Genomic DNA, 19,564 nt, shown 5'->3' on the forward strand with positions numbered 1-19,564 from the left:
AGGGGACTGAGACGAATCGAATGACGTGCTTTGCAAAGAAATCGGGGGCTCACAGCCCCCCCAGGAGAGGTTCAAAAGTCGGAGGACTGGTCACCTAACTCCCATTGAAGTCAATGGGGGAAAAATGAAAACTGTCAAAAAGGCTTAAAATGGTTCAAAAACCCACTGGGGCAGTAGATAATCATCCTATTTGAATTTTAAAAGTCTTAGTTTGGCGAAAAAATACCTTTTAATAATTGTTTTAGGGGTCAGAAAAATCAGCTCCGGCTGCCTGGTCACCTAGGGGAGATAGAAAATTTTTCTAAGTTTTTCACTCGGCCGCCTGGTCCCCTAACTCGAAAATTTTAAAGTGCTCCCATCGGTCCCGGGATAGGGTGGCTGATAGCTGGGAGCCCCCTGAGCACTGCCCCGGTGTTAGTTTTCGGAGAAATGCCCCCGTTGATTTGTTATGATTTTTTTTCCGCCGGCCGCCTGGTCGCCCTAATGCAAAGTCAATGGGAGTGAGGAGATAGAAAATTTTTCAAAGTTTTTCACTCGGCCGCCTGGTCCCCTAACTCGAAAATTTTAAAGTGCTCCCATCGGTCCCGGGATAGGGTGGCTGATAGCTGGGAGCCCCCTGAGCACTGCCCCGGTGTTAGTTTTCGGAGAAATGCCTCCGTTGATTTGTTATGATTGTTTTCCCGCCGGCCGCCTGGTCGCCCTAATGCAAAGTCAATGGGAGTGAGGAGATAGAACATTTTTCAAAGTTTTTCACCCGGCCCCAAACGGCTCCAAAACACACTGGGGCTGTGGCTGGGACTCTCACCAGGACTGCCCCCTACTTTATTTCTGGATTAAAAAGCATTCTATATTAATTTTTCGATTTTTGGGACCCGGGACGCCTGGTCACCTAACTCCCCTTCTATCCCTATGGGGGGGGGACGGGGACATCGAAAACGCTCCCATCGCCGCCGAGGCACGCTGCGGGGACTCTCCCTACCATCGCCCCATGCTTCCTTTGAAGAATATATGACGTTTTTCAATTTTCACCGACATTTGAAAATCAAAACTTCAGAACATTTCATAGTTATTCTCAATGGGTTGTCTAGGGGCACACATCTCTAAACTGGGGGAAATGCTCAAAATGATTAAAAAGAAAAACAATGCCCCCAGACCCGGGGGGCTGATAGCTGGGAGCCCCCTGAGCACAGCCCCGGTGTTAGTTTTCGGAGAAATGCCCCCGTTGATTTGTTATGATTTTTTTTCCGCCGGCCGCCTGGTCGCCCTAATGTAAAGTCAATGGGAGTGAGGAGATAGAATATTTTTCAAAGTTTTTCACTCGGCCGTCTGGTCCCCTGACTCGAAAATTTTAAAGTGCTCCCATCGGTCCCGGGATAGGGTGGCTGATAGCTGGGAGCCCCCTGAGCACTGCCCCGGTGTTAGTTTTCGGAGAAATGCCCCCGTTGATTTGTTATGATTTTTTTTCCGCCGGCCGCCTGGTCGCCCTAATGTAAAGTCAATGGGAGTGAGGAGATAGAATATTTTTCAAAGTTTTTCACTCGGCCGTCTGGTCCCCTGACTCGAAAATTTTAAAGTGCTCCCATCGGTCCCGGGATAGGGTGGCTGATAGCTGGGAGCCCCCTGAGCACTGCCCCGGTGTTAGTTTTCGGAGAAATGCCCCCGTTGATTTGTTATGATTTTTTTTCCGCCGGCCGCCTGGTCGCCCTAATGTAAAGTCAATGGGAGTGAGGAGATAGAATATTTTTCAAAGTTTTTCACTCGGCCGTCTGGTCCCCTGACTCGAAAATTTTAAAGTGCTCCCATCGGTCCCGGGATAGGGTGGCTGATAGCTGGGAGCCCCCTGAGCACTGCCCCGGTGTTAGTTTTCGGAGAAATGCCCCCGTTGATTTGTTATGATTTTTTTTCCGCCGGCCGCCTGGTCGCCCTAATGTAAAGTCAATGGGAGTGAGGAGATAGAATATTTTTCAAAGTTTTTCACTCGGCCGTCTGGTCCCCTGACTCGAAAATTTTAAAGTGCTCCCATCGGTCCCGGGATAGGGTGGCTGATAGCTGGGAGCCCCCTGAGCACTGCCCCGGTGTTAGTTTTCGGAGAAATGCCCCCGTTGATTTGTTATGATTTTTTTTCCGCCGGCCGCCTGGTCGCCCTAATGTAAAGTCAATGGGAGTGAGGAGATAGAATATTTTTCAAAGTTTTTCACTCGGCCGTCTGGTCCCCTGACTCGAAAATTTTAAAGTGCTCCCATCGGTCCCGGGATAGGGTGGCTGATAGCTGGGAGCCCCCTGAGCACTGCCCCGGTGTTAGTTTTCGGAGAAATGCCCCCGTTGATTTGTTATGATTTTTTTTCCGCCGGCCGCCTGGTCGCCCTAATGTAAAGTCAATGGGAGTGAGGAGATAGAATATTTTTCAAAGTTTTTCACTCGGCCGTCTGGTCCCCTGACTCGAAAATTTTAAAGTGCTCCCATCGGTCCCGGGATAGGGTGGCTGATAGCTGGGAGCCCCCTGAGCACTGCCCCGGTGTTAGTTTTCGGAGAAATGCCCCCGTTGATTTGTTATGATTTTTTTTCCGCCGGCCGCCTGGTCGCCCTAATGTAAAGTCAATGGGAGTGAGGAGATAGAATATTTTTCAAAGTTTTTCACTCGGCCGTCTGGTCCCCTGACTCGAAAATTTTAAAGTGCTCCCATCGGTCCCGGGATAGGGTGGCTGATAGCTGGGAGCCCCCTGAGCACTGCCCCGGTGTTAGTTTTCGGAGAAATGCCCCCGTTGATTTGTTATGATTTTTTTTCCGCCGGCCGCCTGGTCGCCCTAATGTAAAGTCAATGGGAGTGAGGAGATAGAATATTTTTCAAAGTTTTTCACTCGGCCGTCTGGTCCCCTGACTCGAAAATTTTAAAGTGCTCCCATCGGTCCCGGGATAGGGTGGCTGATAGCTGGGAGCCCCCTGAGCACTGCCCCGGTGTTAGTTTTCCGAGAAATGCCCCCGTTGATTTGTTATGATTTTTTTTCCGCCGGCCGCCTGGTCGCCCTAATGTAAAGTCAATGGGAGTGAGGAGATAGAATATTTTTCAAAGTTTTTCACTCGGCCGTCTGGTCCCCTGACTCGAAAATTTTAAAGTGCTCCCATCGGTCCCGGGATAGGGTGGCTGATAGCTGGGAGCCCCCTGAGCACTGCCCCGGTGTTAGTTTTCGGAGAAATGCCCCCGTTGATTTGTTATGATTTTTTTTCCGCCGGCCGCCTGGTCGCCCTAATGTAAAGTCAATGGGAGTGAGGAGATAGAATATTTTTCAAAGTTTTTCACTCGGCCGTCTGGTCCCCTGACTCGAAAATTTTAAAGTGCTCCCATCGGTCCCGGGATAGGGTGGCTGATAGCTGGGAGCCCCCTGAGCACTGCCCCGGTGTTAGTTTTCGGAGAAATGCCCCCGTTGATTTGTTATGATTTTTTTTCCGCCGGCCGCCTGGTCGCCCTAATGTAAAGTCAATGGGAGTGAGGAGATAGAATATTTTTCAAAGTTTTTCACTCGGCCGTCTGGTCCCCTGACTCGAAAATTTTAAAGTGCTCCCATCGGTCCCGGGATAGGGTGGCTGATAGCTGGGAGCCCCCTGAGCACTGCCCCGGTGTTAGTTTTCGGAGAAATGCCCCCGTTGATTTGTTATGATCCGTAGTTGCCGGCCGGCCGCCCGGCATTGCTCTATCGGATGGAGCGTGTGCTGGCTATGGGAGATTTAGCGATTTTCGGAACCGGCCCCGATCGCCCCCCAAACCGGGTGGCCACGAGGTGGGACCCCCCTGAGCACTGCCCCGGTGTTAGTTTTCCGAGAAATGCCCCCGTTGATTTGTTATGATCCGTAGTTGCCGGCCGGCCGCCCGGCATTGCTCTATCGGATGGAGCGTGGGCTGGCTATGGGAGATTTAGCGATTTTCGGAACCGGCCCCGATCGCCCCCCAAACCGGGTGGCCACGAGGTGGGACCCCCCTGAGCACTGCCCCGGTGTTAGTTTTCCGAGAAATGCCCCCGTTGATTTGTTATGATCCGTAGTTGCCGGCCGGCCGCCCGGCATTGCTCTATCGGATGGAGCGTGTGCTGGCTATGGGAGATTTAGCGATTTTCGGAACCGGCCCCGATCGCCCCCCAAACCGGGTGGCCACGAGGTGGGACCCCCCTGAGCACTGCCCCGGTGTTAGTTTTCCGAGAAATGCCCCCGTTGATTTGTTATGATCCGTAGTTGCCGGCCGGCCGCCCGGCATTGCTCTATCGGATGGAGCGTGGGCTGGCTATGGGAGATTTAGCGATTTTCGGAACCGGCCCCGATCGCCCCCCAAACCGGGTGGCCACGAGGTGGGACCCCCCTGAGCACTGCCCCGGTGTTAGTTTTCCGAGAAATGCCCCCGTTGATTTGTTATGATCCGTAGTTGCCGGCCGGCCGCCCGGCATTGCTCTATCGGATGGAGCGTGGGCTGGCTATGGGAGATTTAGCGATTTTCGGAACCGGCCCCGATCGCCCCCCAAACCGGGTGGCCACGAGGTGGGACCCCCCTGAGCACTGCCCCGGTGTTAGTTTTCCGAGAAATGCCCCCGTTGATTTGTTATGATCCGTAGTTGCCGGCCGGCCGCCCGGCATTGCTCTATCGGATGGAGCGTGGGCTGGCTATGGGAGATTTAGCGATTTTCGGAACCGGCCCCGATCGCCCCCCAAACCGGGTGGCCACGAGGTGGGACCCCCCTGAGCACTGCCCCGGTGTTAGTTTTCCGAGAAATGCCCCCGTTGATTTGTTATGATTATTTTTCGCCCAGGCGATGTGCCTTTTCATTTTGTTTTGCACTTTCCTTCATTCCTTGGTGCATGCTACCATCTAACGGACACATTTCGGTACTGCAGTTTGAAAGTAATTTCCCCGTCTAGGGATCTCTCAATGCCCTGGGCTGCGAAAGGAGGGCAAGGACACCCTATGTTCTCATGAGTGCAAAGCCCCCCCGGCTTCAAGGCATTCCAAAAGGAAAACCGGAGACACTGCTGCACACACACACACACACACACACACACACACACACACACACACACACACACACACACACACAGAGAGAGAGAGAGTAGTCACACAGTGGAATAAACTCCCCAGCGATGTGGTAGAAGCTGAAAGTTGGGGAACATTGTGATGGTCTATATTTCTTGGCAGATAATAAAAGATGCTCTTATCATGCCTCCGTTGATGTGTTATGATCCATAGGTTGCCGGCCGCCCGGCATTGCTCTGATCGGATGGACCGTGGGCTGCCTATGGCAGAGTATGGGCGATTCTTCAGCCGGCCCCGATGGCCCCCCAAACCGGGTGGCCACGAGGTGGGACCCCCCTGAGCACTGCCCCGGTGTTAGTTTTCCGAGAAATGCCCCCGTTGATTTGTTACGATTATTTTTGGCCCAGGCGATGTGCCTTTTCATTTTGTTTTGCACTTTCCTTCATTCCTTGGTGCATGCTGCCATCTAACGGACACATTTCGGTACTGCAGTTTGAAAGTAATTTCCCCGTCTAGGGATCTCTCTCTCGTCTAGGGACACTGCTGTACACACACACACACACACACACAGTGAGAGAGAGGGAGAGATAGAGAGAGGGAGAGATAGAGAGAGGGAGAGATAGAGAGAGAGAGGTGGAGAGGGAGAGAGAGGTGGAGATAGAGAGATGGAGATAGAGAGAGATGGAGATAGAGAGAGATGGAGATAGAGAGAGAGATGGTGATAGAGAGATAGAGATAGAGAGAGAGAGATGGTGATAGAGAGATGGAGATAGAGAGAGAGATGGTGATAGAGAGAGAGTCGTCACACTCTGGAACAAACTCCCCAGAAGCTGAAAGTTGGGGAACATTATGATGATCTTTATTTCTTGGCAGATAATAAATGATGATCTTACAGAGGGCGACTTACAACACCAGTGCAAACATACAGCGAAGTACAAGGCATCAATCACGACAGAATCCCTTGAGTTAAAGCAGCAGATTCAGAATAACACACGTCCAAACAGACTGGAGAGGACCCTAAAACGAGCACGAGAGGTGTCGAATATGTGGCCTCCTCTCGCTTGTAAACTCTCTCGTGTTCCTGTCGATGGGGTCGGCGGCTCGGGGCAGCGGCCTAGCAGCAGCAGGCAGGCAGGCTGACCTCCAGGGCAGGCAGGCAGGCAGGCAGGGCTGGAAGGCAGGCAGGCAGACCTCCAGGGCTGGAAGGCTGACCTCCAGGGCAGGCAGGCAGGGCTGTGTGGCTGGGGAGGGCAGGCTGGCAGGCTGGTAGGCCGTGCTGCCAGGGCTGGAAGGCTGACCTCCAGGGCAGGCAGGCAGGCAGGCAGGGCTGGAAGGCAGGCAGGCAGACCTCCAGGGCTGGAAGGCTGACCTCCAGGGCAGGCAGGCAGGGCTGTGTGGCTGGGGAGGGCAGGCTGGCAGGCTGGTAGGCCGTGCTGCCAGGGCTGGAAGGCTGACCTCCAGGGCAGGCAGGCAGGCAGGCAGGGCTGGAAGGCAGGCAGGCAGACCTCCAGGGCAGGCAGGCAGACCTCCAGGGCTAACAGGCAGGCAGGCAGACCTCCAGGGCTGGATAGCAGACCTCCAGGGCAGGCAGGCAGACCTCCAGGGCAGGCAGGCAGACCTCCAGGGCTGGATAGCAGACCTCCAGGGCTAACAGGCAGACCTCCAGGGCAGGCAGGCAGACCTCCAGGGCAGGCAGTGCTGCTACCAGGGCTGGATAGCAGACCTCCAGGGCAGGCAGGCAGACCTCCAGGGCTAACAGGCTGACCTCCAGGGCTAACAGGCAGGCAGGCAGACCTCCAGGGCTGGATAGCAGACCTCCAGGGCAGGCAGTGCTGCTACCAGGGCTGGATAGCAGACCTCCAGGGCTGGATAGCAGACCTCCAGGGCAGGCAGGCAGACCTCCAGGGCTGGATAGCAGACCTCCAGGGCTGGCAGTGCTGCTACCAGGGCAGGCAGGCAGACCTCCAGGGCTGGATAGCAGACCTCCAGGGCAGGCAGTGCTGCTACCAGGGCTGGATAGCAGACCTCCAGGGCTAACAGGCAGACCTCCAGGGCTGGATAGCAGACCTCCAGGGCAGGCAGTGCTGCTGCCAGGGCAGGCAGGCAGACCTCCAGGGCAGGCAGTGCTGCTACCAGGGCTAACAGGCAGGCAGGCAGACCTCCAGGGCTGGATAGCAGACCTCCAGGGCAGGCAGTGCTGCTACCAGGGCTGGATAGCAGACCTCCAGGGCTAACAGGCAGACCTCCAGGGCTGGAAGGCAGACCTCCAGGGCTAACAGGCTGACCTCCAGGGCAGGCAGGCAGACCTCCAGGGCAGGCAGTGCTGCTACCAGGGCTGGATAGCAGACCTCCAGGGCTGGCAGGCTGACCTCCAGGGCAGGCAGGCAGGCAGGCAGGCAGGCAGTGCTGCTACCAGGGCAGGCAGGCAGACCTCCAGGGCTAACAGGCTGACCTCCAGGGCTAACAGGCAGGCAGGCAGACCTCCAGGGCTGGATAGCAGACCTCCAGGGCTAACAGGCAGACCTCCAGGGCTGGATAGCAGACCTCCAGGGCTGGCAGGCAGACCTCCAGGGCTGGATAGCAGACCTCCAGGGCTAACAGGCAGGCAGGCAGACCTCCAGGGCAGGCAGGCAGACCTCCAGGGCAGGCCGGCAGACCTCCAGGGCAGGCAGTGCTGCTACCAGGGCAGGCAGGCAGACCTCCAGGGCTGGATAGCAGACCTCCAGGGCAGGCAGTGCTGCTACCAGGGCTGGATAGCAGACCTCCAGGGCTGGATAGCAGACCTCCAGGGCTAACAGGCAGACCTCCAGGGCTGGATAGCAGACCTCCAGGGCTGGCAGGCAGACCTCCAGGGCTGGATAGCAGACCTCCAGGGCTAACAGGCAGACCTCCAGGGCTGGATAGCAGACCTCCAGGGCTAACAGGCAGACCTCCAGGGCTGGATAGCAGACCTCCAGGGCAGGCAGTGCTGCTGCCAGGGCAGGCAGGCAGACCTCCAGGGCAGGCAGTGCTGCTACCAGGGCTAACAGGCAGGCAGGCAGACCTCCAGGGCTGGATAGCAGACCTCCAGGGCAGGCAGTGCTGCTACCAGGGCTGGATAGCAGACCTCCAGGGCTAACAGGCAGACCTCCAGGGCTGGAAGGCAGACCTCCAGGGCTAACAGGCTGACCTCCAGGGCAGGCAGGCAGACCTCCAGGGCAGGCAGTGCTGCTACCAGGGCTGGATAGCAGACCTCCAGGGCTGGCAGGCTGACCTCCAGGGCAGGCAGGCAGGCAGGCAGGCAGGCAGTGCTGCTACCAGGGCAGGCAGGCAGACCTCCAGGGCTAACAGGCTGACCTCCAGGGCTAACAGGCAGGCAGGCAGACCTCCAGGGCTGGATAGCAGACCTCCAGGGCTAACAGGCAGACCTCCAGGGCTGGATAGCAGACCTCCAGGGCTGGCAGGCAGACCTCCAGGGCTGGATAGCAGACCTCCAGGGCTAACAGGCAGGCAGGCAGACCTCCAGGGCAGGCAGGCAGACCTCCAGGGCAGGCCGGCAGACCTCCAGGGCAGGCAGTGCTGCTACCAGGGCAGGCAGGCAGACCTCCAGGGCTGGATAGCAGACCTCCAGGGCAGGCAGTGCTGCTACCAGGGCTGGATAGCAGACCTCCAGGGCTGGATAGCAGACCTCCAGGGCTAACAGGCAGACCTCCAGGGCTGGATAGCAGACCTCCAGGGCTGGCAGGCAGACCTCCAGGGCTGGATAGCAGACCTCCAGGGCTAACAGGCAGACCTCCAGGGCTGGATAGCAGACCTCCAGGGCTAACAGGCAGACCTCCAGGGCTGGATAGCAGACCTCCAGGGCAGGCAGGCAGACCTCCAGGGCTGGATAGCAGACCTCCAGGGCTAACAGGCTGACCTCCAGGGCTAACAGGCAGACCTCCAGGGCAGGCAGGCAGAGCTCCAGGGCAGGCAGGCAGAGCTCCAGGGCAGGCAGGCAGACCTCCAGGGCTGGATAGCAGACCTCCAGGGCAGGCAGGCAGACCTCCAGGGCTGGATAGCAGACCTCCAGGGCTAACAGGCTGACCTCCAGGGCTAACAGGCAGGCAGGCAGACCTCCAGGGCAGGCAGGCAGGCAGGCAGGCAGGCAGGCAGGCAGACCTCCAGGGCTAACAGGCAGGCAGGCAGACCTCCAGGGCTGGATAGCAGACCTCCAGGGCAGGCAGGCAGACCTCCAGGGCAGGCAGGCAGACCTCCAGGGCAGGCAGTGCTGCTACCAGGGCTGGATAGCAGACCTCCAGGGCTGGATGGCAGGCAGGCAGACCTCCAGGGCAGGCAGGCAGACCTCCAGGGCAGGCAGTGCTGCTGCCAGGGCAGGCAGGCAGACCTCCAGGGCTGGATAGCAGACCTCCAGGGCTGGATAGCAGACCTCCAGGGCAGGCAGTGCTGCTGCCAGGGCAGGCAGGCAGACCTCCAGGGCAGGCAGTGCTGCTACCAGGGCTAACAGGCAGGCAGGCAGACCTCCAGGGCTGGATAGCTGACCTCCAGGGCAGGCAGTGCTGCTACCAGGGCTGGATAGCAGACCTCCAGGGCTAACAGGCAGACCTCCAGGGCAGGCAGGCAGACCTCCAGGGCTAACAGGCAGGCAGGCAGACCTCCAGGGCAGGCAGGCAGACCTCCAGGGCAGGCCGGCAGACCTCCAGGGCAGGCAGTGCTGCTACCAGGGCTGGATAGCAGACCTCCAGGGCTAACAGGCAGACCTCCAGGGCTGGAAGGCAGACCTCCAGGGCTGGCAGGCTGACCTCCAGGGCAGGCAGTGCTGCTGCCAGGGCAGGCAGGCAGACCTCCAGGGCTGGATAGCAGATCTCCAGGGCAGGCAGTGCTGCTACCAGGGCTGGATAGCAGACCTCCAGGGCTAACAGGCTGACCTCCAGGGCTAACAGGCAGGCAGGCAGACCTCCAGGGCAGGCAGGCAGACCTCCAGGGCTAACAGGCTGACCTCCAGGGCTGGATAGCAGACCTCCAGGGCTGGATAGCAGACCTCCAGGGCAGGCAGTGCTGCTGCCAGGGCAGGCAGGCAGACCTCCAGGGCTGGATAGCAGATCTCCAGGGCAGGCAGTGCTGCTACCAGGGCTGGATAGCAGACCTCCAGGGCTAACAGGCAGGCAGGCAGACCTCCAGGGCTGGATAGCAGACCTCCAGGGCTGGATAGCAGACCTCCAGGGCAGGCAGTGCTGCTGCCAGGGCAGGCAGGCAGACCTCCAGGGCAGGCAGTGCTGCTACCAGGGCTAACAGGCAGGCAGGCAGACCTCCAGGGCTGGATAGCAGACCTCCAGGGCAGGCAGGCAGACCTCCAGGGCTGGAAGGCAGACCTCCAGGGCTGGCAGGCTGACCTCCAGGGCAGGCAGGCCGGGCCCCCGGTGCTGCATCTCGGCCGCTGCCTGGGGCGGACCGGCCCGGGTGCCCTTGCGCTTTTTCGACACCAGGGGGCAGTTGGGTGCCATTCCGTCCCTCGTGTGGCGAAATGGCGGTACTGCACCTCCGCCTTTTTGCTGGAGAAAGTCAGCAGTCGGGACAATGCGCCACACGGTCCGTCGGCAGGAGGCCCGGGCCCGGGCACAACTCCCCGGTGGGGACGGACGCCGGGCTGGAGCTTCCCTTCAGCACACACACTCACTCACTCACTCACTGACCGACCGACTGACTGCAGGAAAGGCTCCCGGCTCCCAGCGCTCAGTCAGCAGGGCTACACACCCCGGTGGGTGCGGGCTCCGGGCTGGAGCTCTCCTTCAGCACACACACTCACTCTCTGACCGACCGAACGACCGACGGCTCCCAGCGCTCAGCCTGCAGGGCTACACACCCCGGTGGGTGCGGGCTCCGGGCTGGAGCTCTCCTTCAGCACACACACTCACTCTCTGACCGACCGAACGACCGACGGCTCCCAGCGCTCAGCCTGCAGGGCTACACACCCCGGTGGGTGCGGGCTCCGGGCTGGAGCTCTCCTTCAGCACACACACTCACTCTCTGACCGACCGAACGACCGACGGCTCCCGGCGCTCAGCCTGCAGGGCTACACCTCCCCGGTGGGTGCGGGCTCCGCGCTGGAGCTTTCCTTCAGCACTCACTGACCGACGGCTCCCGGCGCTCAGCCTGCAGGGCTACACCTCCCCGGTGGGTGCGGGCTCCGCGCTGGAGCTTTCCTTCAGCACTCACTGACCGACGGCTCCCGGCGCTCAGCCTGCAGGGCTACACCTCCCCGGTGGGTGCGGGCTCCGCGCTGGAGCTTTCCTTCAGCACTCACTGACCGACGGCTCCCGGCGCTCAGCCTGCAGGGCTACACCTCCCCGGTGGGTGCGGGCTCCGCGCTGGAGCTTTCCTTCAGCACTCACTGACCGACGGCTCCCGGCGCTCAGCCTGCAGGGCTACACCTCCCCGGTGGGTGCGGGCTCCGCGCTGGAGCTTTCCTTCAGCACTCACTGACCGACGGCTCCCGGCGCTCAGCCTGCAGGGCTACACACCCCGGTGGGTGCGGGCTCCGGGCTGGAGCTCTCCTTCAGCACACACACTCACTCTCTGACCGACCGAACGACCGACGGCTCCCGGCGCTCAGCCTGCAGGGCTACACCTCCCCGGTGGGTGCGGGCTCCGCGCTGGAGCTTTCCTTCAGCACTCACTGACCGACGGCTCCCGGCGCTCAGCCTGCAGGGCTACACCTCCCCGGTGGGTGCGGGCTCCGCGCTGGAGCTTTCCTTCAGCACTCACTGACCGACGGCTCCCGGCGCTCAGCCTGCAGGGCTACACACCCCGGTGGGTGCGGGCTCCGGGCTGGAGCTCTCCTTCAGCACACACACTCACTCTCTGACCGACCGAACGACCGACGGCTCCCGGCGCTCAGCCTGCAGGGCTACACCTCCCCGGTGGGTGCGGGCTCCGGGCTGGAGCTCTCCTTCAGCACTCACTGACCGACGGCTCCCAGCGCTCAGCCTGCAGGGCTACACCTCCCCGGTGGGTGCGGGCTCCGCGCTGGAGCTTTCCTTCAGCACTCACTGACCGACGGCTCCCGGCGCTCAGCCTGCAGGGCTACACCTCCCCGGTGGGTGCGGGCTCCGCGCTGGAGCTTTCCTTCAGCACTCACTGACCGACGGCTCCCGGCGCTCAGCCTGCAGGGCTACACCTCCCCGGTGGGTGCGGGCTCCGCGCTGGAGCTTTCCTTCAGCACTCACTGACCGACGGCTCCCGGCGCTCAGCCTGCAGGGCTACACCTCCCCGGTGGGTGCGGGCTCCGCGCTGGAGCTTTCCTTCAGCACTCACTGACCGACGGCTCCCGGCGCTCAGCCTGCAGGGCTACACCTCCCCGGTGGGTGCGGGCTCCGGGCTGGAGCTCTCCTTCAGCACTCACCGACCGACGGCTCCCGGCTCCCAGCGCTCCGTCAGCAGGAGGCCCGGGCCCGGGCTCGCTCCGGCCCCCTCGCGCCTGGTCACCCAACTCCCCTTCCATCCCTATGGGGCGGGGGGACGGGGACATCGAAAACGCTCCCATCGCCGCCGAGGCACGCTGCGGGGACTCTCCCTACCATCGCCCCATGCTTCCTTTGAAGAATATATGACGTTTTTCAATTTTCACCGACATTTGAAAATCAAAACTTCAGAACATTTCATAGTTATTCTCAATGGGTTGTCTAGGGGCACACATCTCTAAACTGGGGGAAATGCTCAAAATGATTAAAAAGAAAAACAATGCCCCCAGACCCGGGGGGCTGATAGCTGGGAGCCCCCTGAGCACAGCCCCGGTGTTAGTTTTCGGAGAAATGCCCCCGTTGATTTGTTATGATTTTTTTTCCGCCGGCCGCCTGGTCGCCCTAATGTAAAGTCAATGGGAGTGAGGAGATAGAATATTTTTCAAAGTTTTTCACTCGGCCGTCTGGTCCCCTGACTCGAAAATTTTAAAGTGCTCCCATCGGTCCCGGGATAGGGTGGCTGATAGCTGGGAGCCCCCTGAGCACTGCCCCGGTGTTAGTTTTCGGAGAAATGCCCCCGTTGATTTGTTATGATTTTTTTTCCGCCGGCCGCCTGGTCGCCCTAATGTAAAGTCAATGGGAGTGAGGAGATAGAATATTTTTCAAAGTTTTTCACTCGGCCGTCTGGTCCCCTGACTCGAAAATTTTAAAGTGCTCCCATCGGTCCCGGGATAGGGTGGCTGATAGCTGGGAGCCCCCTGAGCACTGCCCCGGTGTTAGTTTTCGGAGAAATGCCCCCGTTGATTTGTTATGATTTTTTTTCCGCCGGCCGCCTGGTCGCCCTAATGTAAAGTCAATGGGAGTGAGGAGATAGAATATTTTTCAAAGTTTTTCACTCGGCCGTCTGGTCCCCTGACTCGAAAATTTTAAAGTGCTCCCATCGGTCCCGGGATAGGGTGGCTGATAGCTGGGAGCCCCCTGAGCACAGCCCCGGTGTTAGTTTTCGGAGAAATGCCCCCGTTGATTTGTTATGATTTTTTTTCCGCCGGCCGCCTGGTCGCCCTAATGTAAAGTCAATGGGAGTGAGGAGATAGAATATTTTTCAAAGTTTTTCACTCGGCCGTCTGGTCCCCTGACTCGAAAATTTTAAAGTGCTCCCATCGGTCCCGGGATAGGGTGGCTGATAGCTGGGAGCCCCCTGAGCACTGCCCCGGTGTTAGTTTTCGGAGAAATGCCCCCGTTGATTTGTTATGATTTTTTTTCCGCCGGCCGCCTGGTCGCCCTAATGTAAAGTCAATGGGAGTGAGGAGATAGAATATTTTTCAAAGTTTTTCACTCGGCCGTCTGGTCCCCTGACTCGAAAATTTTAAAGTGCTCCCATCGGTCCCGGGATAGGGTGGCTGATAGCTGGGAGCCCCCTGAGCACTGCCCCGGTGTTAGTTTTCGGAGAAATGCCCCCGTTGATTTGTTATGATTTTTTTTCCGCCGGCCGCCTGGTCGCCCTAATGTAAAGTCAATGGGAGTGAGGAGATAGAATATTTTTCAAAGTTTTTCACTCGGCCGTCTGGTCCCCTGACTCGAAAATTTTAAAGTGCTCCCATCGGTCCCGGGATAGGGTGGCTGATAGCTGGGAGCCCCCTGAGCACTGCCCCGGTGTTAGTTTTCGGAGAAATGCCCCCGTTGATTTGTTATGATTTTTTTTCCGCCGGCCGCCTGGTCGCCCTAATGTAAAGTCAATGGGAGTGAGGAGATAGAATATTTTTCAAAGTTTTTCACTCGGCCGTCTGGTCCCCTGACTCGAAAATTTTAAAGTGCTCCCATCGGTCCCGGGATAGGGTGGCTGATAGCTGGGAGCCCCCTGAGCACTGCCCCGGTGTTAGTTTTCGGAGAAATGCCCCCGTTGATTTGTTATGATTTTTTTTCCGCCGGCCGCCTGGTCGCCCTAATGTAAAGTCAATGGGAGTGAGGAGATAGAATATTTTTCAAAGTTTTTCACTCGGCCGTCTGGTCCCCTGACTCGAAAATTTTAAAGTGCTCCCATCGGTCCCGGGATAGGGTGGCTGATAGCTGGGAGCCCCCTGAGCACTGCCCCGGTGTTAGTTTTCGGAGAAATGCCCCCGTTGATTTGTTATGATTTTTTTTCCGCCGGCCGCCTGGTCGCCCTAATGTAAAGTCAATGGGAGTGAGGAGATAGAATATTTTTCAAAGTTTTTCACTCGGCCGTCTGGTCCCCTGACTCGAAAATTTTAAAGTGCTCCCATCGGTCCCGGGATAGGGTGGCTGATAGCTGGGAGCCCCCTGAGCACTGCCCCGGTGTTAGTTTTCGGAGAAATGCCCCCGTTGATTTGTTATGATTTTTTTTCCGCCGGCCGCCTGGTCGCCCTAATGTAAAGTCAATGGGAGTGAGGAGATAGAATATTTTTCAAAGTTTTTCACTCGGCCGTCTGGTCCCCTGACTCGAAAATTTTAAAGTGCTCCCATCGGTCCCGGGATAGGGTGGCTGATAGCTGGGAGCCCCCTGAGCACTGCCCCGGTGTTAGTTTTCGGAGAAATGCCCCCGTTGATTTGTTATGATTTTTTTTCCGCCGGCCGCCTGGTCGCCCTAATGTAAAGTCAATGGGAGTGAGGAGATAGAATATTTTTCAAAGTTTTTCACTCGGCCGTCTGGTCCCCTGACTCGAAAATTTTAAAGTGCTCCCATCGGTCCCGGGATAGGGTGGCTGATAGCTGGGAGCCCCCTGAGCACTGCCCCGGTGTTAGTTTTCCGAGAAATGCCCCCGTTGATTTGTTATGATTTTTTTTCCGCCGGCCGCCTGGTCGCCCTAATGTAAAGTCAATGGGAGTGAGGAGATAGAATATTTTTCAAAGTTTTTCACTCGGCCGTCTGGTCCCCTGACTCGAAAATTTTAAAGTGCTCCCATCGGTCCCGGGATAGGGTGGCTGATAGCTGGGAGCCCCCTGAGCACTGCCCCGGTGTTAGTTTTCCGAGAAATGCCCCCGTTGATTTGTTATGATTTTTTTTCCGCCGGCCGCCTGGTCGCCCTAATGTAAAGTCAATGGGAGTGAGGAGATAGAATATTTTTCAAAGTTTTTCACTCGGCCGTCTGGTCCCCTGACTCGAAAATTTTAAAGTGCTCCCATCGGTCCCGGGATAGGGTGGCTGATAGCTGGGAGCCCCCTGAGCACTGCCCCGGTGTTAGTTTTCGGAGAAATGCCCCCGTTGATTTGTTATGATTTTTTTTCCGCCGGCCGCCTGGTCGCCCTAATGTAAAGTCAATGGGAGTGAGGAGATAGAATATTTTTCAAAGTTTTTCACTCGGCCGTCTGGTCCCCTGACTCGAAAATTTTAAAGTGCTCCCATCGGTCCCGGGATAGGGTGGCTGATAGCTGGGAGCCCCCTGAGCACTGCCCCGGTGTTAGTTTTCGGAGAAATGCCCCCGTTGATTTGTTATGATTTTTTTTCCGCCGGCCGCCTGGTCGCCCTAATGTAAAGTCAATGGGAGTGAGGAGATAGAATATTTTTCAAAGTTTTTCACTCGGCCGTCTGGTCCCCTGACTCGAAAATTTTAAAGTGCTCCCATCGGTCCCGGGATAGGGTGGCTGATAGCTGGGAGCCCCCTGAGCACTGCCCCGGTGTTAGTTTTCGGAGAAATGCCCCCGTTGATTTGTTATGATCCGTAGTTGCCGGCCGGCCGCCCGGCATTGCTCTATCGGATGGAGCGTGTGCTGGCTATGGGAGATTTAGCGATTTTCGGAACCGGCCCCGATCGCCCCCCAAACCGGGTGGCCACGAGGTGGGACCCCCCTGAGCACTGCCCCGGTGTTAGTTTTCCGAGAAATGCCCCCGTTGATTTGTTATGATCCGTAGTTGCCGGCCGGCCGCCCGGCATTGCTCTATCGGATGGAGCGTGGGCTGGCTATGGGAGATTTAGCGATTTTCGGAACCGGCCCCGATCGCCCCCCAAACCGGGTGGCCACGAGGTGGGACCCCCCTGAGCACTGCCCCGGTGTTAGTTTTCCGAGAAATGCCCCCGTTGATTTGTTATGATCCGTAGTTGCCGGCCGGCCGCCCGGCATTGCTCTATCGGATGGAGCGTGTGCTGGCTATGGGAGATTTAGCGATTTTCGGAACCGGCCCCGATCGCCCCCCAAACCGGGTGGCCACGAGGTGGGACCCCCCTGAGCACTGCCCCGGTGTTAGTTTTCCGAGAAATGCCCCCGTTGATTTGTTATGATCCGTAGTTGCCGGCCGGCCGCCCGGCATTGCTCTATCGGATGGAGCGTGGGCTGGCTATGGGAGATTTAGCGATTTTCGGAACCGGCCCCGATCGCCCCCCAAACCGGGTGGCCACGAGGTGGGACCCCCCTGAGCACTGCCCCGGTGTTAGTTTTCCGAGAAATGCCCCCGTTGATTTGTTATGATCCGTAGTTGCCGGCCGGCCGCCCGGCATTGCTCTATCGGATGGAGCGTGGGCTGGCTATGGGAGATTTAGCGATTTTCGGAACCGGCCCCGATCGCCCCCCAAACCGGGTGGCCACGAGGTGGGACCCCCCTGAGCACTGCCCCGGTGTTAGTTTTCCGAGAAATGCCCCCGTTGATTTGTTATGATCCGTAGTTGCCGGCCGGCCGCCCGGCATTGCTCTATCGGATGGAGCGTGGGCTGGCTATGGGAGATTTAGCGATTTTCGGAACCGGCCCCGATCGCCCCCCAAACCGGGTGGCCACGAGGTGGGACCCCCCTGAGCACTGCCCCGGTGTTAGTTTTCCGAGAAATGCCCCCGTTGATTTGTTATGATTATTTTTCGCCCAGGCGATGTGCCTTTTCATTTTGTTTTGCACTTTCCTTCATTCCTTGGTGCATGCTACCATCTAACGGACACATTTCGGTACTGCAGTTTGAAAGTAATTTCCCCGTCTAGGGATCTCTCAATGCCCTGGGCTGCGAAAGGAGGGCAAGGACACCCTATGTTCTCATGAGTGCAAAGCCCCCCCGGCTTCAAGGCATTCCAAAAGGAAAACCGGAGACACTGCTGCACACACACACACACACACACACACACACACACACACACACACACACACACACACACACACACAGAGAGAGAGAGAGTAGTCACACAGTGGAATAAACTCCCCAGCGATGTGGTAGAAGCTGAAAGTTGGGGAACATTGTGATGGTCTATATTTCTTGGCAGATAATAAAAGATGCTCTTATCATGCCTCCGTTGATGTGTTATGATCCATAGGTTGCCGGCCGCCCGGCATTGCTCTGATCGGATGGACCGTGGGCTGCCTATGGCAGAGTATGGGCGATTCTTCAGCCGGCCCCGATGGCCCCCCAAACCGGGTGGCCACGAGGTGGGACCCCCCTGAGCACTGCCCCGGTGTTAGTTTTCCGAGAAATGCCCCCGTTGATTTGTTACGATTATTTTTGGCCCAGGCGATGTGCCTTTTCATTTTGTTTTGCACTTTCCTTCATTCCTTGGTGCATGCTGCCATCTAACGGACACATTTCGGTACTGCAGTTTGAAAGTAATTTCCCCGTCTAGGGATCTCTCTCTCGTCTAGGGACACTGCTGTACACACACACACACACACACACAGTGAGAGAGAGGGAGAGATAGAGAGAGGGAGAGATAGAGAGAGGGAGAGATAGAGAGAGAGAGGTGGAGAGGGAGAGAGAGGTGGAGATAGAGAGATGGAGATAGAGAGAGATGGAGATAGAGAGAGATGGAGATAGAGAGAGAGATGGTGATAGAGAGATAGAGATAGAGAGAGAGAGATGGTGATAGAGAGATGGAGATAGAGAGAGAGATGGTGATAGAGAGAGAGTCGTCACACTCTGGAACAAACTCCCCAGAAGCTGAAAGTTGGGGAACATTATGATGATCTTTATTTCTTGGCAGATAATAAATGATGATCTTACAGAGGGCGACTTACAACACCAGTGCAAACATACAGCGAAGTACAAGGCATCAATCACGACAGAATCCCTTGAGTTAAAGCAGCAGATTCAGAATAACACACGTCCAAACAGACTGGAGAGGACCCTAAAACGAGCACGAGAGGTGTCGAATATGTGGCCTCCTCTCGCTTGTAAACTCTCTCGTGTTCCTGTCGATGGGGTCGGCGGCTCGGGGCAGCGGCCTAGCAGCAGCAGGCAGGCAGGCTGACCTCCAGGGCAGGCAGGCAGGCAGGCAGGGCTGGAAGGCAGGCAGGCAGACCTCCAGGGCTGGAAGGCTGACCTCCAGGGCAGGCAGGCAGGGCTGTGTGGCTGGGGAGGGCAGGCTGGCAGGCTGGTAGGCCGTGCTGCCAGGGCTGGAAGGCTGACCTCCAGGGCAGGCAGGCAGGCAGGCAGGGCTGGAAGGCAGGCAGGCAGACCTCCAGGGCTGGAAGGCTGACCTCCAGGGCAGGCAGGCAGGGCTGTGTGGCTGGGGAGGGCAGGCTGGCAGGCTGGTAGGCCGTGCTGCCAGGGCTGGAAGGCTGACCTCCAGGGCAGGCAGGCAGGCAGGCAGGGCTGGAAGGCAGGCAGGCAGACCTCCAGGGCAGGCAGGCAGACCTCCAGGGCTAACAGGCAGGCAGGCAGACCTCCAGGGCTGGATAGCAGACCTCCAGGGCAGGCAGGCAGACCTCCAGGGCAGGCAGGCAGACCTCCAGGGCTGGATAGCAGACCTCCAGGGCTAACAGGCAGACCTCCAGGGCAGGCAGGCAGACCTCCAGGGCAGGCAGTGCTGCTACCAGGGCTGGATAGCAGACCTCCAGGGCAGGCAGGCAGACCTCCAGGGCTAACAGGCTGACCTCCAGGGCTAACAGGCAGGCAGGCAGACCTCCAGGGCTGGATAGCAGACCTCCAGGGCAGGCAGTGCTGCTACCAGGGCTGGATAGCAGACCTCCAGGGCAGGCAGGCAGACCTCCAGGGCTGGATAGCAGACCTCCAGGGCAGGCAGGCAGACCTCCAGGGCTGGATAGCAGACCTCCAGGGCTAACAGGCTGACCTCCAGGGCTAACAGGCAGGCAGGCAGACCTCCAGGGCAGGCAGGCAGGCAGGCAGGCAGGCAGGCAGGCAGACCTCCAGGGCTAACAGGCAGGCAGGCAGACCTCCAGGGCTGG

This window comes from Amia ocellicauda, unplaced genomic scaffold (assembly GCF_036373705.1).
Source record: "Amia ocellicauda isolate fAmiCal2 unplaced genomic scaffold, fAmiCal2.hap1 HAP1_SCAFFOLD_70, whole genome shotgun sequence".
Taxonomy (NCBI): Eukaryota; Metazoa; Chordata; class Actinopteri; order Amiiformes; family Amiidae; genus Amia; species Amia ocellicauda.